This window comes from Triticum urartu, chromosome 3A (assembly GCF_056163025.1).
Source record: "Triticum urartu cultivar PI428250 chromosome 3A, HENAU_Tu73, whole genome shotgun sequence".
NCBI classification, from domain to species: Eukaryota; Viridiplantae; Streptophyta; class Magnoliopsida; order Poales; family Poaceae; genus Triticum; species Triticum urartu.
The window spans coordinates 36,977,388-36,996,600 of NC_141875.1; the positions used below are offsets into that span (position 1 = coordinate 36,977,388).

A 19,213-nucleotide genomic window follows, 5' to 3' on the forward strand; every position below is an offset into this window, starting at 1 on the left:
GCGCTGCCAAAGTTGGGTGCATTCCGTGATGAAGGAAATATGCCCTAGAGGCAATAATAAAGTTATTATTTATTTCCTTATAATCATGATAAATGTTTATTATTCATGCTAGAATTGTATTAACCGGAAACATAATACATGTGTGAATACATAGACAAACAAAGTGTCACTAGTATGCCTCTACTTGACTAGCTCGTTAATCAAAGATGGTTATGTTTCCTGACCATGAACAATGAGTTGTTATTTGATTAACGAGGTCACATCATTAGTTGAATGATCTGATTGACATGACCCATTCCATTAGCTTAGCACTCGATCGTTTAGTATGTTGCTATTGCTTTCTTCATGACTTATACATGTTCCTATGACTATGAGATTATGCAACTCCCGTTTACCGGAGGAACACTTTGGGTGCTACCAAACGTCACAACGTAACTGGGTGATTATAAAGGAGCATTACAGGTGTCTCCAAAGGTAGATGTTGGGTTGGCGTATTTCGAGATTTGGATTTGTCACTCCGATTGTCGGAGAGGTATCTCTGGGCCCTCTCGGTAATACACATCACATAAGCCTTGCAAGCATTACAACTAATATGTTAGTTGTGAGATGATGTATTATGGAACGAGTAAAGAGACTTGCCGGTAACGAGATTGAACTAGGTATTGGATACCGATGATCGAATCTCGGGCAAGTAACATACCGATGACAAAGGGAACAACGTATGTTGTTATGCGGTCTGACCGATAAAGATCTTCGTAGAATATGTAGGAGCCAATATGGGCATCCAGGTCCCGCTATTGGTTATTGACCGGAGACGTGTCTCGGTCATGTCTACATTGTTCTCGAACCCGTAGGGTCCGCACGCTTAAGGTTACGATGACAGTTACATTATGAGTTTATGCATTTTGATGTAACGAAGGTTGTTCGAAGTCCCGGATGTGATCACGGACATGACGAGGAGTCTCGAAATGGTCGAGACGTAAAGATTGATATATTGGAAGCCTATGTTTGGACATCGGAAGTGTTCCGGGTGAAATCGGGATTTTTCCGGGTTACCGGGAGGTTACCGGAAACCCCCGGGAGCCATATGGGCCTTCATGGGCCTTAGTGGAAAGGAGAAAGGGGCAGCCCAAGGTGGCTGCGCCACTTCCCCCTCCCCTAGTCCTATTAGGACTAGGAGAAGGTGGCCGGCCCCCCTCTCTCTCTTTCCCCCCTTGGGGAATCCTAGTTGGAATAGGATTGGGGGGGGGGAGTCCTACTCCCGGAAGAGTAGGACTCCTCCTGCGCCCTCTCCCTTGGCCGGCGCCCCCCTTCCCCCTTGGCTCCTTTATATACTGAGGTAGAGGCATCCTAGAAACACACAAGTTGATCCACGTGATCTATTCCTTAGCCGTGTGCGGTGCCCCCTGCCACCATATACCTCGATAATACTGTAGCGGAGTTTAGGCGAAGCCCTGCTGCTGTAGTTCATCAAGATCGTCACCACGCCGTCGTGCTAACGAAACTCTTCCCCGACACTTTGCTGGATCGGAGTCCGGGGATCGTCATCGAGCTGAACGTGTGCTCGAACTCGGAGGTGCCGTAGTTTCGGTGCTTGATCGGTTGGATCGTAAAGACGTACGACTACTTCCTCTACGTCGTGTCATCGCTTCCGCAGTCGGTCTGCGTTGGGTACGTAGACAACACTCTCCCCCTCGTTGCTATGCATCACATGATCTTGCGTGTGCGTAGGAAATTTTTTGAAATTACTACGAAACCCAACAGTGGCATCCGAGCCTAGGTTATTTATGTTGATGTTATATGCACGAGTAGAACACGAGTGAGTTGTGGACGATACAAGTCATACTGCCTACCAGCATGTCATACTTTGGTTCGGCGGTATTGTTGGATGAGACGACCCGGACCAACCTTACGCGTACGCTTACGCTTACGCGAGACCGGTTCCCTCGACGTGCTTTGCACAGAGATGGCTTGCGGGCGACTGTCTCTCCAACTTTAGTTGAACCAAGTATGGCTACGCCCGGTCCTTGCGAAGGTTAAAACGGAGTCTATTTGACAAACTATCGTTGTGGTTTTCATGCGTAGGTGAGATTGGTTCTTACTTAAGCCCGTAGCAGCCACGTAAAACTTGCAACAACAAAGTAGAGGACGTCTAACTTGTTTTTGCAGGGCATGTTGTGATGTGATATGGTCAAGGCATGATGCTGAATTTTATTGTATGAGATGATCATGTTTTGTAACCGAGTTATCGGCAACTGGCAGGAGCCATATGGTTGTCGCTTTATTGTATGCAATGCAATCACGATGTAATGCTTTACTTTATTACTAAACGGTAGTGATAGTCGTGGAAGCATAAGATTGGCGAGACGACAACGATGCTACGATGGAGATCAAGGTGTCGCGCCGGTGACGATGGTGATCATGACGATGCTTCGGAGATGGAGATCACAAGCATAAGATGATGATGGCCATATCATATCACTTATATTGATTGCATGTGATGTTTATCTTTTTATGCATCTTATCTTGCTTTGATTGACGGTAGCATTATAAGATGATCTCTCACTAAATTATCAAGAAATGTTCTCCCTGAGTATGCACCGTTGCCAAAGTTCGTCGTGCCGAGACACCACGTGATGATCGGGTGTTATAAGCTCTACATCCATCTACAACGGGTGCAAGCCAGTTTTGCACACGCAGAATACTCAGGTTAAACTTGACGAGCCTAGCATATGCAGATATGGCCTCGGAACACGGAGACCGAAAGGTCGAGCGTGAATCATATAGTAGATATGATCAACATAAATGATGTTCACCATTGAAAACTACTCCATCTCACGTGATGATCGGTTATGGTTTAGTTGATTTGGATCACGTAATCACTTAGAAGATTAGAGGGATGTCTATCTAAGTGGGAGTTCTTAAGTAATATGATTAATTGAACTTAAATTTATCATGAACTTAGTACCTGATAGTATCTTGCTTGTTTATGTTGATTGTAGATAGATGGCTCGTGCTGTTGTTCCGTTGAATTTTAATGCGTTCCTTGAGAAAGCAAAGTTGAAAGATGATGGTAGCAATTACACGGACTGGGTCTGTAACTTGAGGATTATCCTCATTGCTGCACAGAAGAATTACGTCCTGGAAGCACCGCTGGGTGCCAGGCCTGCTGCTGGAGCAACACCAGATGTTATGAACGTCTGGCAGAGCAAAGCTGATGACTACTCGATAGTTCAGTGTGCCATGCTTTACGGCTTAGAATCGGGACTTCAACGACGTTTTGAACGTCATGGAGCATATGAGATGTTCCAGGAGTTGAAGTTAATATTTCAAGCAAATGCCCGAATTGAGAGATATGAAGTCTCCAATAAGTTCTATAGCTGCAAGATGGAGGAGAACAGTTCTGTTAGTGAGCATATACTCAAAATGTCTGGGTATAATAATCACTTGATTCAATTGGGAGTTAATCTTCCAGATGATTGCGTCATTGACAGAATTCTCCAATCACTGCCACCAAGCTACAAGAGCTTCGTGATGAACTATAATATGCAAGGGATGAACAAGACTATTCCCGAGCTCTTCGCAATGCTGAAAGCTGCGGAGGTAGAAATCAAAAAGGAGCATCAAGTGTTGATGGTTAACAAAACCACTAGTTTCAAGAAAAAGGGCAAAGGGAAGAAGAAGGGGAACTTCAAGAAGAACGGCAAACAAGTTGCTGCTCAGGAGAAGAAACCCAAGTCTGGACCTAAGCCTGAAACTGAGTGCTTCTACTGCAAGCAGACTGGTCACTGGAAGCGGAACTGCCCCAAGTATTTGGCGGATAAGAAGGATGGCAAGGTGAACAAAGGTATATGTGATATACATGTTATTGATGTGTACCTTACTAGAGCTCGCAGTAGCACCTGGGTATTTGATACTGGTTCTGTTGCTAATATTTGCAACTCGAAACAGGGACTACGGAATAAGCGGGCACTGGCAAAGGACGAGGTGACGATGCGCGTGGGAAACGGTTCCAAAGTCGATGTGATCGCGGTCGGCACGCTACCTCTACATCTACCTTCGGGATTAATATTAGACCTAAATAATTGTTATTTGGTGCCAGCGTTGAGCATGAACATTATATCTGGATCTTGTTTAATGCGAGACGGTTATTCATTTAAATCAGAGAATAATGGTTGTTCTATTTATATGAGTAATATCTTTTATGGTCATGCACCCTTGAAGAGTGGTCTATTCTTATTGAATCTCGATAGTAGTAATACACATATTCATAATGTTGAAGCCAAAAGATGCAGAGTTGATAATGAAAGTGCAACTTATTTGTGGCACTGTCGTTTAGGTCATATCGGTATAAAGCGCATGAAGAAACTCCATACTGATGGAATTTTGGAACCACTTGATTATGAATCACTTGGTACTTGTGAACCGTGCCTCATGGGCAAGATGACTAAAACGCCGTTCTCCGGTACTATGGAGAGAGCAACAGATTTGTTGGAAATCATACATACCGATGTATGTGGTCCGATGAATATTGAGGCTCGTGGCGGATATCGTTATTTTCTCACCTTCACAGATGATTTAAGCAGATATGGGTATATCTACTTAATGAAACATAAGTCTGAAACATTTGAAAAGTTCAAAGAATTTCAGAGTGAAGTTGAAAATCATCGTAACAAGAAAATAAAGTTTCTACGATCTGATCGTGGAGGAGAATATTTGAGTTACGAGTTTGGTGTACATTTGAAAAACTGTGGAATAGTTTCGCAACTCACGCCACCCGGAACACCACAGCGTAATGGTGTGTCCGAACGTCGTAATCATACTTTACTAGATATGGTGCGATCTATGATGTCTCTTACTGATTTACCGCTATCATTTTGGGGTTATGCTTTAGAGACGGCCGCATTCACGTTAAATAGGGCACCATCAAAATCCGTTGAGACGACGCCTTATGAACTGTGGTTTGGCAAGAAACCAAAGTTGTCGTTTCTTAAAGTTTGGGGCTGCGATGCTTATGTCAAAAAGCTTCAACCTGATAAGCTCGAACCCAAATCGGAGAAATGTGTCTTCATAGGATACCCAAAGGAGACTGTTGGGTACACCTTCTATCACAGATCCGAAGGCAAGACATTCGTTGCTAAGAATGGATCCTTTCTAGAGAAGGAGTTTCTCTCGAAAGAAGTGAGTGGGAGGAAAGTAGAACTTGACGAGGTAACTGTACCTGCTCCCTTACTAGAAAGTAGTTCATCACAGAAAACTGTTTCAGTGACACCTACACCAGTTAGTGAGGAAGCCAATGATAATGATCATGAAACTTCAGATCAAGATACTACTAAACCTCGTAGATCAACCAGAGTAAGATCCGCACCAGAGTGGTACGGTAATCCTGTTCTGGAAGTCATGATACTAGATCATGATGAACCTACGAACTATGAAGAAGCGATGGTGAGCCCAGATTCCGCAAAGTGGCTTGAAGCCATGAAATCTGAGATGGGATCCATGTATGAGAACAAAGTATGGACTTTGGTTGACTTGCCCGATGATCGGCAAGCAATTGAGAATAAATGGATCTTCAAGAAGAAGACTGACGCTGATGGTAATGTTACTGTCTACAAAGCTCGACTTGTCGCAAAAGATTTTCGGCAAGTTCAAGGGATTGACTACGATGAGACCTTCTCACCCGTAGCGATGCTTAAGTCCGTCCGAATCATGTTAGCGATTGCCGCATTTTATGATTATGAAATTTGGCAGATGGATGTCAAAACTGCATTCCTGAATGGATTTCTGGAAGAAGAGTTGTATATGATGCAACCGGAAGGTTTTGTCGATCCAAAGGGAGCTAACAAAGTGTGCAAGCTCCAGCGATCCATTTATGGACTGGTGCAAGCCTCTCGGAGTTGGAATAAACGTTTTGATAGTGTGATCAAAGCATTTGGTTTTATACAGACTTTTGGAGAAGCCTGTATTTACAAGAAAGTGAGTGGGAGCTCTGTAGCATTTCTGATATTATATGTGGATGACATATTGCTGATTGGAAATGATATAGAATTTCTGGATAGCATAAAGGGATACTTGAATAAAAGTTTTTCAATGAAAGACCTCGGTGAAGCTGCTTACATATTAGGCATTAAGATCTATAGAGATAGATCAAGACGCTTAATTGGACTTTCACAAAGCACATACCTTGACAAGATTTTGAAGAAATTCAAAATGGATCAAGCAAAGAAAGGATTCTTGCCTGTGTTACAAGGTGTGAAGTTGAGTAAGACTCAATGCCCGACCACTGCAGAAGATAGAGAGAATATGAAAGATGTTCCCTATGCATCAGCCGTAGGCTCTATCATGTATGCAATGCTGTGTACCAGACCTGATGTGTGCCTTGCTATAAGTTTAGCAGGGAGGTACCAAAGTAATCCAGGAGTGGATCACTGGACAACGGTCAAGAACATCCTGAAATACCTGAAAAGGACTAAGGATATGTTTCTCGTATATGGAGGTGACAAAGAGCTCACCGTAAAAGGTTACGTTGATGCAAGCTTTGACACTGATCCGGACGATTCTAAATCGCAAACCGGATACGTGTTTACATTAAACGGTGGGGCTGTAAGTTGGTGCAGTTCTAAACAAAGCGTTGTAGCAGGATCTACATGTGAAGCGGAGTACATAGCTGCTTCGGAAGCAGCGAACGAAGGAGTCTGGATGAAGGAGTTCATATCCAATCTAGGTGTCATACCTAATGCATCGGGTCCAATGAAAATCTTTTGTGACAATACTGGTGCAATTGCCTTGGCAAAGGAATCCAGATTTCACAAAAGGACCAAACACATCAAGAGACGCTTCAACTCCATCCGGGATCTAGTCCAGGTGGGAGACATAGAGATTTGCAAGATACATACGGATCTGATTGCAGACCCGTTGACTAAGTCTCTTTCACGAGCAAAACATGATCAGCACCAAAGCTCCATGGGTGTTAGATTCATTACAGTGTAATCTAGATTATTGACTCTAGTGCAAGTGGGAGACTGAAGGAAATATGCCCTAGAGGAAATAATAAAGTTATTATTTATTTCCTTATAATCATGATAAATGTTTATTATTCATGCTAGAATTGTATTAACCGGAAACATAATACATGTGTGAATACATAGACAAACAAAGTGTCACTAGTATGCCTCTACTTGACTAGCTCGTTAATCAAAGATGGTTATGTTTCCTGACCATGAACAATGAGTTGTTATTTGATTAACGAGGTCACATCATTAGTTGAATGATCTGATTGACATGACCCATTCCATTAGCTTAGCACTCGATCGTTTAGTATGTTGCTATTGCTTTCTTCATGACTTATACATGTTCCTATGACTATGAGATTATGCAACTCCCGTTTACCGGAGGAACACTTTGGGTGCTACCAAACGTCACAACGTAACTGGGTGATTATGAAGGAGCATTACAGGTGTCTCCAAAGGTAGATGTTGGGTTGGCGTATTTCGAGATTAGGATTTGTCACTCCGATTGTCGGAGAGGTATCTCTGGGCCCTCTCGGTAATACACATCACATAAGCCTTGCAAGCATTACAACTAATATGTTAGTTGTGAGATGATGTATTACGGAACGAGTAAAGAGACTTGCCGGTAACGAGATTGAACTAGGTATTGGATACCGACGATCGAATCTCGGGCAAGTAACATACCGATGACAAAGGGAACAACGTATGTTGTTATGCGGTCTGACCGATAAAGATCTTCGTAGAATATGTAGGAGCCAATATGGGCATCCAGGTCCCGCTATTGGTTATTGACCGGAGACGTGTCTCGGTCATGTCTACATTGTTCTCGAACCCGTAGGGTCCGCACGCTTAAGGTTACGATGACAGTTACATTATGAGTTTATGCATTTTGATGTACCGAAGGTTGTTCGGAGTCCCGGATGTGATCACGGACATGACGAGGAGTCTCGAAATGGTCGAGACGTAAAGATTGATATATTGGAAGCCTATGTTTGGACATCGGAAGTGTTCCGGGTGAAATCGGGATTTTTCCGGGTTACCGGGAGGTTACCGGAAACCCCCGGGAGCCATATGGGCCTTCATGGGCCTTAGTGGAAAGGAGAAAGGGGCAGCCCAAGGTGGCTGCGCCACTTCCCCCTCCCCTAGTCCTATTAGGACTAGGAGAAGGTGGCCGGCCCCCCTCTCTCTCTTTCCCCCCCGGAAGGAGTAGGACTCCTCCTGCGCCCTCTCCCTTGGTCGGTGCCCCCCTTCCCCCTTGGCTCCTTTATATACTGAGGTAGAGGCACCCTAGAAACACACAAGTTGATCCACGTGATCTATTCCTTAGCCGTGTGCGGTGCCCCCTGCCACCATATACCTCGATAATACTGTAGCGGAGTTTAGGCGAAGCCCTGCTGCTGTAGTTCATCAAGATCGTCACCACGCCGTCGTGCTGACGAAACTCTTCCCCGACACTTTGCTGGATCGGAGTCCGGGGATCGTCATCGAGCTGAACGTGTGCTCGAACTCGGAGGTGCCGTAGTTTCGGTGCTTAATCGGTTGGATCGTGAAGACGTATGACTACTTCCTCTACGTCGTGTCATCGCTTCCGCAGTCGGTCTGCGTTGGGTACGTAGACAACACTCTCCCCCTCGTTGCTATGCATCACATGATCTTGCGTGTGCGTAGGAAATTTTTTGAAATTACTACGAAACCCAACACGTGAAACCGCTCAGGCACTTGCTGTGGAAGGGGGTGGTTTCGGTATGGCCGGAGGGGACCCTCGGTCGCACGTCTCCGCTTCGCATCCGCCAAACGTGCTCAATTTTTTTTCACGGGCCACAGTGACCATGCAAGGCACGCACGCAAAAATTTGCCGTGTTTCGAGTTTGTATGGATTTTTCTACGATTTTCCGGGCCGAAAACCCCTAAAATACTGCCCGGACGTGACGCAACTTGCGTTCGTTGTCGGATTTCGTTCATTTTGGCCGTGGGTTGCCCGGGTGGGGCCCCACACGCGCTGCAAATAGTTGGGCGCATTCCGGCAAACCGCACTGGCACTTGCTGTGCAACCTGGTGGTTTCGATGCGAAAATGTTTGTACTGAACACTTTTCTTTCTGTAACTTACAAACATGCCCAAATTTTTTTATCGCCTTCTATCTACATGAGAATCATGCGTGCCAATTTTATGTGCATTTTGGGTCTGTTTGAATTTTCTACGGTTTTCGGCTTCGACAGTCCTAAAGCACTGTTTTTAATTCAAAATTATTTCAAACTAATTTTCTTAAAAAAAATTACAAATTCCTTCTTCGAATTTCATTTTATACTTTTTCCTTTCTTCCTCTCTTCATCTTTTTTCAATTATACCGGTAAACTATTTAATTTTAATTTCTTTCGGGCTACTTTTATTTTATAAAATGATTCACTTTTTGTCCATAATATTTCATACTAATTTTCATTCCAACATAACGATAAACGATAGTTCATTCAGCATAACGACGGTTCATTTTACATTAAAACATAAAAAACTTAATTAAACAGGACTTAACTAAACTTAATTAAAATAACGACTTAATCCTAATCTACTCGTCGTCGGAGTCGGCGAGGTCCACGATCTCCCCCGCACCGACGTCACCGTCGTCGTCGTCTCCGCCGTCGCTGCTCTTGCCGCCGTCGTCCCAGTAGCCGCCGTCGCCCTCCTCCGGAGCCACCTGCGGCTGCACCGCTTCGATGGCCGCCGCCGCATCCAGTGCGGCCTGCAGCTCGGCGGCCTCTGCTGCCACCGCCATAGCCGCCGCCGCGTCGAGTGCGGCCTACAGCTCGGCGGCCTCTCTCGCCTCCGCGGCCGCCGCTTTTGCCTGCGACGCCCGCAGTGCGATGAGATAGCCGGGGCAGTCGTCGGGGTCGCCGTCCTCGCGCAGTGCGAACTGCTTCGGCGGGATCTCGACGACAGGAGGGGAGGCGGGCCGGGCGATGGCGGGAACCGGAGGGCGGGACGAGCTCGGAGACGGCGCGGCCGCCGGAGGAGGACGGCGGGGCCGGCGCAGGGCGGAAGACGAGCTCGGAGACGGCGCGGCCGCCGAAGGGGGCCGGCGCGGGGCGGACGACGAGCCGCGCGCGGCAGACGACGAGCCGCCTGTCCGCAACTCCCGACGAGCCTGCGCGACGACGGCCCAGTAGTTCTTGCCCTCCCAAAATCTCGCGTGGCCGGCGATGTTCCACCGGCCGCCCACGTGCTGGCGGAGCTCATCCGGGTTCGCCCCGGGCCCCCTCGTCGGGTACCCGTCGGTGGTGATGTGGAACGCATGAGGCAGACGGCAGCCCGGCGGCACCATTAATCCGAGACGGATGAGCTCGTCTGTCTCCGGCGTGCCCAGGCTCGTCGGCCACGATCTGCCGCCGCCGCCGTCGGACGCCATGCAGGCCGCCGGGAAAGGGAGCTCGTCGGTGGGTGGGGTGAGCGGGTCGAGGCGCGTCGAGTGGACTGGAGGGAGGCAGACGGGGCGACGAGCGGCGTTTTAAAGGCAGGCGTCGGTGGGTGAGGGAGGCCGTCCGGTAGGTGACCGACGCCCGGCTTAACGCCGGCATTAATGGCGCATCGGGTCGGCGGCCGTGTCGGGAACCGCCCTTGACCGACGCTTATACGGCACGCAACCGCCCGTCGTGTCGTCTCGTCCCCACACGCCGCATCGTCTTTTTTTTCGTCCAGCCGACGCCACGTCGCTACGAGTACGTCGCTCGACAGGTCGCGTCGTTTTTTTTCTTTGGTCGTCGTTGTACGTACGCGGACGGACGCGTGTACGGGTAGTCGGCGTAGAGCCCCGTCGCGCGGGTGGCGGCTTTTTATGTGCTGGGATGATCCTGCCCTTTTTAATGAAGGGGTACGGTGCGATCTCAGCCGTTAAAGTGTTTAGAGAGGTTGTATCGAAGAAGAAGTGTATTCAGAATGTCATCCAAAACACTCTGAACATTCAGATCCGCTATTGTATTTCTACGTGCTAGAAAGTCCAGTCAGAACCTGCCTGCTACATACATGATCAAAACAAGAGGCCTGATCACATCAATCGATCACGTGACCGTATTGAATCATCAATTCAAGTATAGGAATCAATGGAAGACCGGGGGCTCTTACCTGTCCTTTCTTTTAACTTAAAGTAAAAGCAGGAATCAATGGAAAGAGTAGGCAAGGTTAATTAATTATCGATATCGTACTTGTGCGTGGTGACTATGGATTTCAATATGGAGGAGGCCCGTCTGAAATGCATAACCTAAAGAGATGACTTCCCCGGTCTCTCTCTGCATGCACAACAAAAGAGAGTCTCTAAACCATTGCGGGCAGTTGTTTTGAGATGGCGCACACAGATGTTACATATACTACCATGTGCCCATTCTGGTTGTGGCAAAGGAATCGATGTTTCTTTTCTGCCACTTGGATAAAAAAAAAAGCATAGGATATGCGTAGCCCCCGCGTCCCCCGCGTCGCCCTCCCTGGCGGTGACGGGGGAACCCAGATCCGGCGCCTTACACCCTTCCAACCTCCCTCCCCACCTCGCCACCACCGGAGGAATGGCCGGCGAAGCCGGCGCCGGCTCCCGGGATGGTGGCGGCGGGGCGAGACCGCTCCCTTTCGGTGGTGAGGGTCCGGATCTGAGGCGGCGGCCTCGTTGGTGCGGACGGCGCTCCTCCGACGGCGGGGAGTGCTCGTCGGTGAGGTAGGTCGGATCCCCTCGGCTGCGCGGGCAGCGAGGTCCCGGTGGGCGCAGGTCATGGCGCGGGGAGGCCCCGGGCTCCCCTCGTCAGATCGGAGGCGATCCTAGTCTGCTCGTGATGCATGACCTCTGGCCGGCCTGGATCTCCAGCGTACACGCGCCTGCTGATGTTGTGGCTGGTTCGGTGGTGGAGGCAGGGCGCTTGGCCGGGGGAAACCCTTGGCCGCTGGTGGCGGTCACGGCATCGATGGCGTCCCGGACACCATTCCCTCCTTGGTGGCGGCGCCGAGGCTAAACCTCCCCTGCCTCCCCCCTTCCCCTGCGCCCGGGTGAAAACCCTAGCCCCGGTGGCTAAGCGGCGGCGGCGCCACAGCGTCGTCACCTTCTTGAAGGCGCCGACTTGGGCATGGGGATGCTGGGTGTGCATGGCAAGCTTGTCTGGCTCCTGGTGGCGGCCCGCCTGACTACTGCGTCGCAGCTCCGGGCAGTGTCTCGGGGCTGCGGTGCTTCTCTTCCGGCCGTGTCTCCGATGGGGACCTCGCCCTTCCTCACCTTGTACATGCCATGGTGGAGCGGTACTTCATCTCACTCATTGATGGCGACGAAGATCGGCGGCATGGCGCTGTGGAGGCTCGCCGCCCGATGCGCGGAGATGGACTCGCGCAGGAGGACGTTGCTGTCTGGCGTCATGGTGACGTCGATGGCAGAGTGGCCAGTCAAGGTAGAAGCCTCAATTGATCTGAAGACGGACCTGTGGAAGATGGCGGTGACGACACACGAGTGCGTCTGACCAGATTGTGCCCCAGACCCGGTATGTGGCTCGGCTGGGGCTTCCGAATATGTTTCGGTTTCCGGCTTTTAATGTTAGGCTTAGGTGAGTGGTTTGGGTAGTGGTCCAGCTAGCACCCCTTCATCATTTTGGATAGAAGTAGCGGCATGTGTTGCCAAGATGGTGGATTCAGACTCATTGTTGTAATACTTTGTAAGGTCCTGAGAATAATCAATAAAGTAGCCTTATGGATCTCCCAAATGCAGAGGCCGGGGGTCATCCTCCTTTTCTAAAAAAAAATGTGAAAGCATAGCATGCATGCATATACGGAGTAGCTTTGAAAAGGTACGTGGTATTCAAGACGTGATATTGTATTCTGATCCAACCACTTGCACACTAAACGAAGATGACCGGGCAGCGCGCGGCAAGCTAGTACTTATAAAGTAAGGCCGTAGTGGTGAAGGTCGATCAAACACTCGCTCCAAACTGCAAACCTTTGCACACATTATATGCTTTGTACGTCTCGCCTCTGCTCTGCAGCATCTGTAGCTTTTCAACAAGAAGAAGAAGAAGAAGAAGAGCAGGCACTTACGTAATTCATCCGTGGAGTAATGAATACCTGCTAATTAACACATTTTTTATTAGTTTAATCACTTAAATTCCCAGTTCCTCTGCCCTGTAGGCTGTAGCAGCTGTAGCTCTTGTTCCAGTCAGGGAAGTAAAAGCTAGCGTGGGAGAAGATGACCAACAAACCCCAGGTGGATAAGTAATTCACACTGGAACGTTCAAGTGCATTCCATGAATAATGAATATATCCACTACTACTTTAGTGACCTAAAACGTCTTATATATAGCATGGTTCGAAAAAACCCGTCTTATATTTGTTTACAGAGGTAGCATTATATTAGCTATATATACTATTTAAATTTCTCCTTCATCCTACTATGCATTCCTATAAAGAGAATACTGGAATCTAACTCGACCAACATATGTACAACAGAACTACCCGGGCATGAAAGTTGGTACTGGTGACTTTGAGTGCACATGATGTGGTCGTCTTCTGTAGCTCCTCCTCGCATGGAAACAACGAGACGGATCGGTTATCACTGCTTGGATTCAAGGACGCAATCAGTCTCGACCCACGGCAAGCCCTGATGTCCTGGAATGAGAGCACCCACTTTTGCGATTGGGAAGGTGTCATGTGCAGTGTGAAGGCTCCACGTCGTGTCACTTCTCTAGACCTTACAGGCCGAGATTTTTCTTCACTTGGGAACCTAACATTCCTTCGTTCTCTAGCCTTGACGGAGAACCTGCTCACCGGGGAGATCCCACCCATGCTCGGTCACCTGAATCACCTCCAAACACTCCTCTTGAATAATAACACGCTGGAGGGAACAGTGCCGAGTTTCGCAAACTGCTCAAAGCTCAAGGTACTGAATCTTAGAACTAACAATCTAGTTGGCCAACTTCCCACTGATTTACCTCATCACCTTGAGGTGTTGAGGACTTCTTCTAATAAACTTACTGTTACCATCCCAGCTTCTAGTGCCAACATCACAACATTAACCGCCATTTATTGTGAGTATAATCACATCAAGGGAAATATCCCAAGTGAGTTTGCATATTTTTCGAGCTTGCAATACCTGTCTATGGGTGTTAATCAGTTGTCGGGCAGGTTTCCACAAGCCATCTTGAATATTTCTACTCTTATCGGCCTTGGCCTTGGTCTCAATGGTCTAAGTGGAGAGGTTCCACCAAATCTTTGTTCCTCTCTACCCAACCTTCAGATATTCTTGTTTTTTTAGAAAAGGAGGATGAGCCCCAGCCTTTGCATATGGGCAATGCATACGGCCATTTTATTAATTATTATCACAAGACCTTATAAAGCCATACAACAGCAAGATTAAAGCCACCGTCTAAGCAACAATTGTCGCTACACCTATCCAATTGATGAAGGGGCGCAGATAGTCTGAGCCTAATACCAAACAAACATCGCAGCCAAACCTAAACATCTAAAACCTGAGGTCCCAACCAGGACGCGTGCCGGGTATGGGGCCCCTACCAGTCCGGCGCACTCCTCAACCAGGACGCCTGCCGGGTATGAGGCCACCGCAGCCACCTGCCACCAATCCATTTTCAGAGCTGTACTGTTGCATGTACCGTGCCAGGACGCCACCACGACGCCCGACAGCGTCGTCCTCCTGCGCGAGTCCATCCTCCCACAGCAAACTCCGAATCTGCACTGCGCCACGCCTTCAAGATCCGTCGCCATCAATGTGTAGGATGAAGCACCGCTCCACCAAAGAATCCGTCCTCTGGTCCCTCGATCACGTGTGTACCTCCAAGAATGACGCCCCAAGGGAGGAATGACACCAGAGCGCCGCTGTCATCCGATCATCCGATCTAGGGTTTCCCCTGGAGGTAGCAGAGAGTGTCCTTGAACTTCTCCACGGCGATGCCTTCAAGAAGGGAACGGCGCAGATAGCGCTGCCACCGCCGGCCTTAGCAGAAGCCGAAGGCAAGTTTTCACCCTGATCAGTTCGAAGGGATCCAACTCTCGTGCACAGGCCGCCGTCACCACCAGCACCACCAGGCAGACCCTGGAGTACTGGCAGATTAGCGAGCCGCCGGCACCACCGCATCCAGATCGCCGGCCACACCGGGCCGCCGCCATCCCCCGCGCCATCCGGATCAGAGACGGAGCCGCCGACCGCGCATAGGGATTGCCGCTGCCTGCACACGCCGGAGCGCCGCCGAGAGCCCGGTGCCCGCCACCGCTTGCCGAAGGCAACCGCCACCTGAGCACTGGCGCCACCGTGGAGCCATCAGATCGGGGAGGAAGACGTCGCGCGCCGACCACCCTCGCAGACCCCGCCGCACGCTCGAGCGCTGGCACCACCGCGGCGCCATCAGATCGGGAGGAGGAGGAGCCTGCGCCTCGCCGCCCGGCGCAGACCAGGCCGCCACCATCGCCGCAGCGCCACCAAAGGGGAGCCCTGCAGATCCGCCGGCAGCCCACTTCATTAGGAAAGATAAGCAACCTCAAAGTTTTGAATTTTTCTGCCAATACCGACATCTCTTGGAAACCTACAACTTCTTGAGAAACTAGATTTGTCATTCAACCAACTTCATGGTGTGGTTCCAACAAAAGGGATCTTCAATAATGCAGCTGCCGTGCGGATTGATGAAAATCAGGGGCTTTGTGGTGGGGCACTGGAGTTACATATGCTAGCATGTTCTGTGATGCCTTCAAATTCAACTAGGCACAAGGAATATTTCGTGCTCAAAGTAGTTATCCCAATAGCTAGTTTGGTCTCACTTGCTATGGTCATATTTGGCTTATTGCTCTCAAGAGGAAAGCACAAGAGCAAATCTACATCTCTACCATCATTTGTTACAAAATTCCCCCAAGTTTCTTTCAATGATCTAGCGAGCAACAGAGGGATTCTCAACTTCCAACCTAATTGGCAGAGGGAGTTACGGTTCTGTATATAAAGGGAAACTAGTTCATGATGAAAAAGAGGTTGCTGTGAAAGCGTTCAACCTAGAGACAAGAGGGGCACACAAGAGCTTCATTGCAGAATGTAATATGTTGAGAAATGTGAGACACCGCAATCTAGTCCCTATCCTAACTGCATGCTCTAGCATTGATTCTAATGGCAATGATTTCAAGGCTCTAGTGTATGAGCTCATGCCACGAGGGGACTTACATAAACTACTATACTCAACTGGGCAGTATGAAAGCTCTTCAGATTTTATCCTCATTACGATGGCTCAAAGGATAAGTATTGTGGTGGACGTAGCGGATGCACTGGAGTATGTACACCATAACAACCAAGAAACATTCTTTTGGATGACAATATGACAGCTCATGTTGGAGACTTCGGCCTGGCAAGATTCAAAGTTGGTTCCACGATTGGATACGCCGCTCCAGGTAACGGTCTTTTTTTTATATTTCAAGTTGGTACATTTTTTCCACATCTATATTAAGCAGCGACAGTGACATAACTCCGCTCTTTTCATTTTCAGAATATGCTGGGGGTGGTCAAGTTTCAACTGCCGCGGATGTTTACAGCTTTGGTGTCGTTCTCTTCGAGATATTCATCCGAAGAAGGCCGACTGATGACATATTTAAGGATGAACTCAACATAGTGAAGTTTATAGAGGCCAGCTTCCCAGGTCGGGTATTGGAGATTGTTGACCCCCAACTGCTACAAGAGTTGGAGGAAACTCCAATGGCCTTGAAGGAAAAATGTTCAGAATGTCTTCTATCTATGCTAAACGTTGGCCTTTCTTGCACCAAGCCATCTCCTGGCGACCGTATCAACATGCAGGAGGTGGCTGCCAAGCTACATGGAATCAAGGATGCTTATCTCAATTCTATTGTTTCGGTAGCAATAGCTAACTGAATAGACAAGTCGTTGTATAATTGGCTTTTATGAAATTGTGTGTATGTAAGAAGTATTGGCTACCTGAACAAGTAAGATTTTTATAGTTGGTATTTGTCACATAGCGTGTAGATAAGGGCGGCGTATTTACAAATCCACACACTCTCGGTGTTACCACATCATCCTAGATAGTATAATTGTTACAGTGATTGGCGATTTTACGAGCCGTCCATCCAGCCTAATCTGACGGTAGGAAAATAGAAGTTACGAGGAGTTACAAAACTAAAATTACGAGAAATTACATATAACAGCGGACCGTTACAAAATTTTGATGGGGCCAGTTAGTTACTTCGAGGGTAGATCCGTCAAGAAAATTCCTCATGGCAATGTCGTCTCCCGATCCACTCGTCTCATCTCACGAGTAGACACTCATGGGCACCGCAACCGGAACCTCGCCCCGCGGCAGCCCTGGAATACTACCGTCCAAAAATTGCCCGGCTACCTCCCGCAGCGCCGGCGCGAGGACCTGGGCGACGGCGGCGGGGCCAGGTCCTGGAGGCAACCCCCGACTGTGCTTGGTTGTAGTGGTCGCGAGAGGGAGCCGCGGGCGCGAGGACCTGGGTTAGGAGCTGGCCGAAGACGCCGGCGCGAGGACCTTGGCTTGGTCGTAGTGGCCGCTCCCCCACGGCCCTGCCGACGCCGGCGCGAGTTCCTGGAGGCGAACCCCCGGCTGGGCATGGCGTAGTGGTGGACCAACGGAGCAAGGTATCTCGCCCCTGCTCTCATCTCTTCCCTCCCTCCCTGCCTGCACGTTCAACGTCGACCAACTACTCCTTTCACCACCTTCAAATAAAGATTCAGTTAGTAGTTGAGCAGTGACCACACCTAATGTAGCTATTGCAGAACATGGTTCGTATTGTTACCCTGAAACTCTGAATCCTGTGTTTGGTGTTATTTGATCAAGCTGACAGTTAGCAATACCCCTCTGCTGCCATGACTTCCACAGTTGCCAAGGCCTATAAAATTCTCATTCGGAAGACTACAACCATTCCTGCTAGTGCCTGTCTTTGGAAAGCCTGCACCCAACTGAAACATAAATTCTTTTTCTGGTTGTTGATTAACAACATGCTGAACACCACAGAGCTCCTTCGAAGGAAAAATTTGTTCATTCAGGACTACAGATGTGTCATGTGTGATGAGTATGTCCTAGAAACCAGAGATCGTCTATTTTTTCGCTGTGATTTTGCACAAATTTGCTGGAAATATGTTTGCCCCAAATGGTCTCCTCTGTCAGAAGGGATTCAGGATCAGCTTATTAGTAACTTGAACACCATGCTTCATATTTCATTTGCCATGGACACTTGGACAGAATCATTTTGATTTCTTGGGCCATATGGAACACTCGCAGTGAGTTCATTTTCAGAGATATCGCTCCCATTCTATATGCTTGCAGAAGCAGATTCAAAGATGAGCTTCAATGGTTGGTCCAGAGAGCCAAAATATAATCATATGCTACACTCTCAGATTGGGCTGAATCTTTCAGATAGCAGGCCTCAGTTGATTTTTGTACTTTTTCTTATTGTTTTTGTACTTTGTAGGTCTAGCTTTTTCGTTTCTTGCACATAACTGTATACTTCTAAAAAAATCTACAAATTATGCTCTGGGGAAGAAATTCCTACGGGTTCGGGTCAAAAAACTAGTGAAAGTGAACTCTTTTTTTATGTCATAACCCATACCTTATTTCCAATAATCTTTCATAGCCACAACCTCCCAAAAAAAATTGTATCATAGCCACAACCTCCCAAAAAAAATTGTATCATAGCCACATGTCGAGTTCTACCGAAGTATTAAATGTCTTTCACTTATAGTGCCAAATACCAGTTTTGATGAATGTCTTTTTGTAAGTATCCATACTTTCGTAGACATCTTTCTTCAAGGATAACTAATGTATCCTAATCAATGTACTCCATCCGCTTGAATTTACAAGGCTTATTTGATTCGTCTTTACATTAAAAATAAGTTGGCCCAAAAAGGAGCATTTCAAAGCTTGACATTATCTTAGCAAAGTCACAACGTAGGGGGAGCAACGTCGTCAGCAACTTTGAAGGCCACGTTGTTGCAATCTTCCAAATGTGCTAGCAGCAAAAAAAGATGAGTGCATGTTGTTAATGTTCTTGAAACAAGACTCTCGTTTTTTCAAATTGCTTTACTAACCATGCTCTGTTTTTCAAGGATGAGTAAATTACAGGCAAGCAGGAACCAGCAGCTGCTTCTTCCATCGATTCTGCAATCTCCGGTCCATATTTTTGCTGATAACTATCGATCAGTTCCTAGTTTGTATAGAGGCTGAACTTCTT

At 48.0% G+C, this 19,213-nt stretch overlaps 1 pseudogene; it reads left to right on the top strand.

Annotated features, from left to right (window-relative positions):
• The first annotated feature begins 10,407 nt into the window (after positions 1–10,407).
• On the top strand, positions 10,408–16,877 carry LOC125546562 (uncharacterized; annotated as a pseudogene).
• The last annotated feature ends 2,336 nt before the right edge of the window (positions 16,878–19,213 follow it).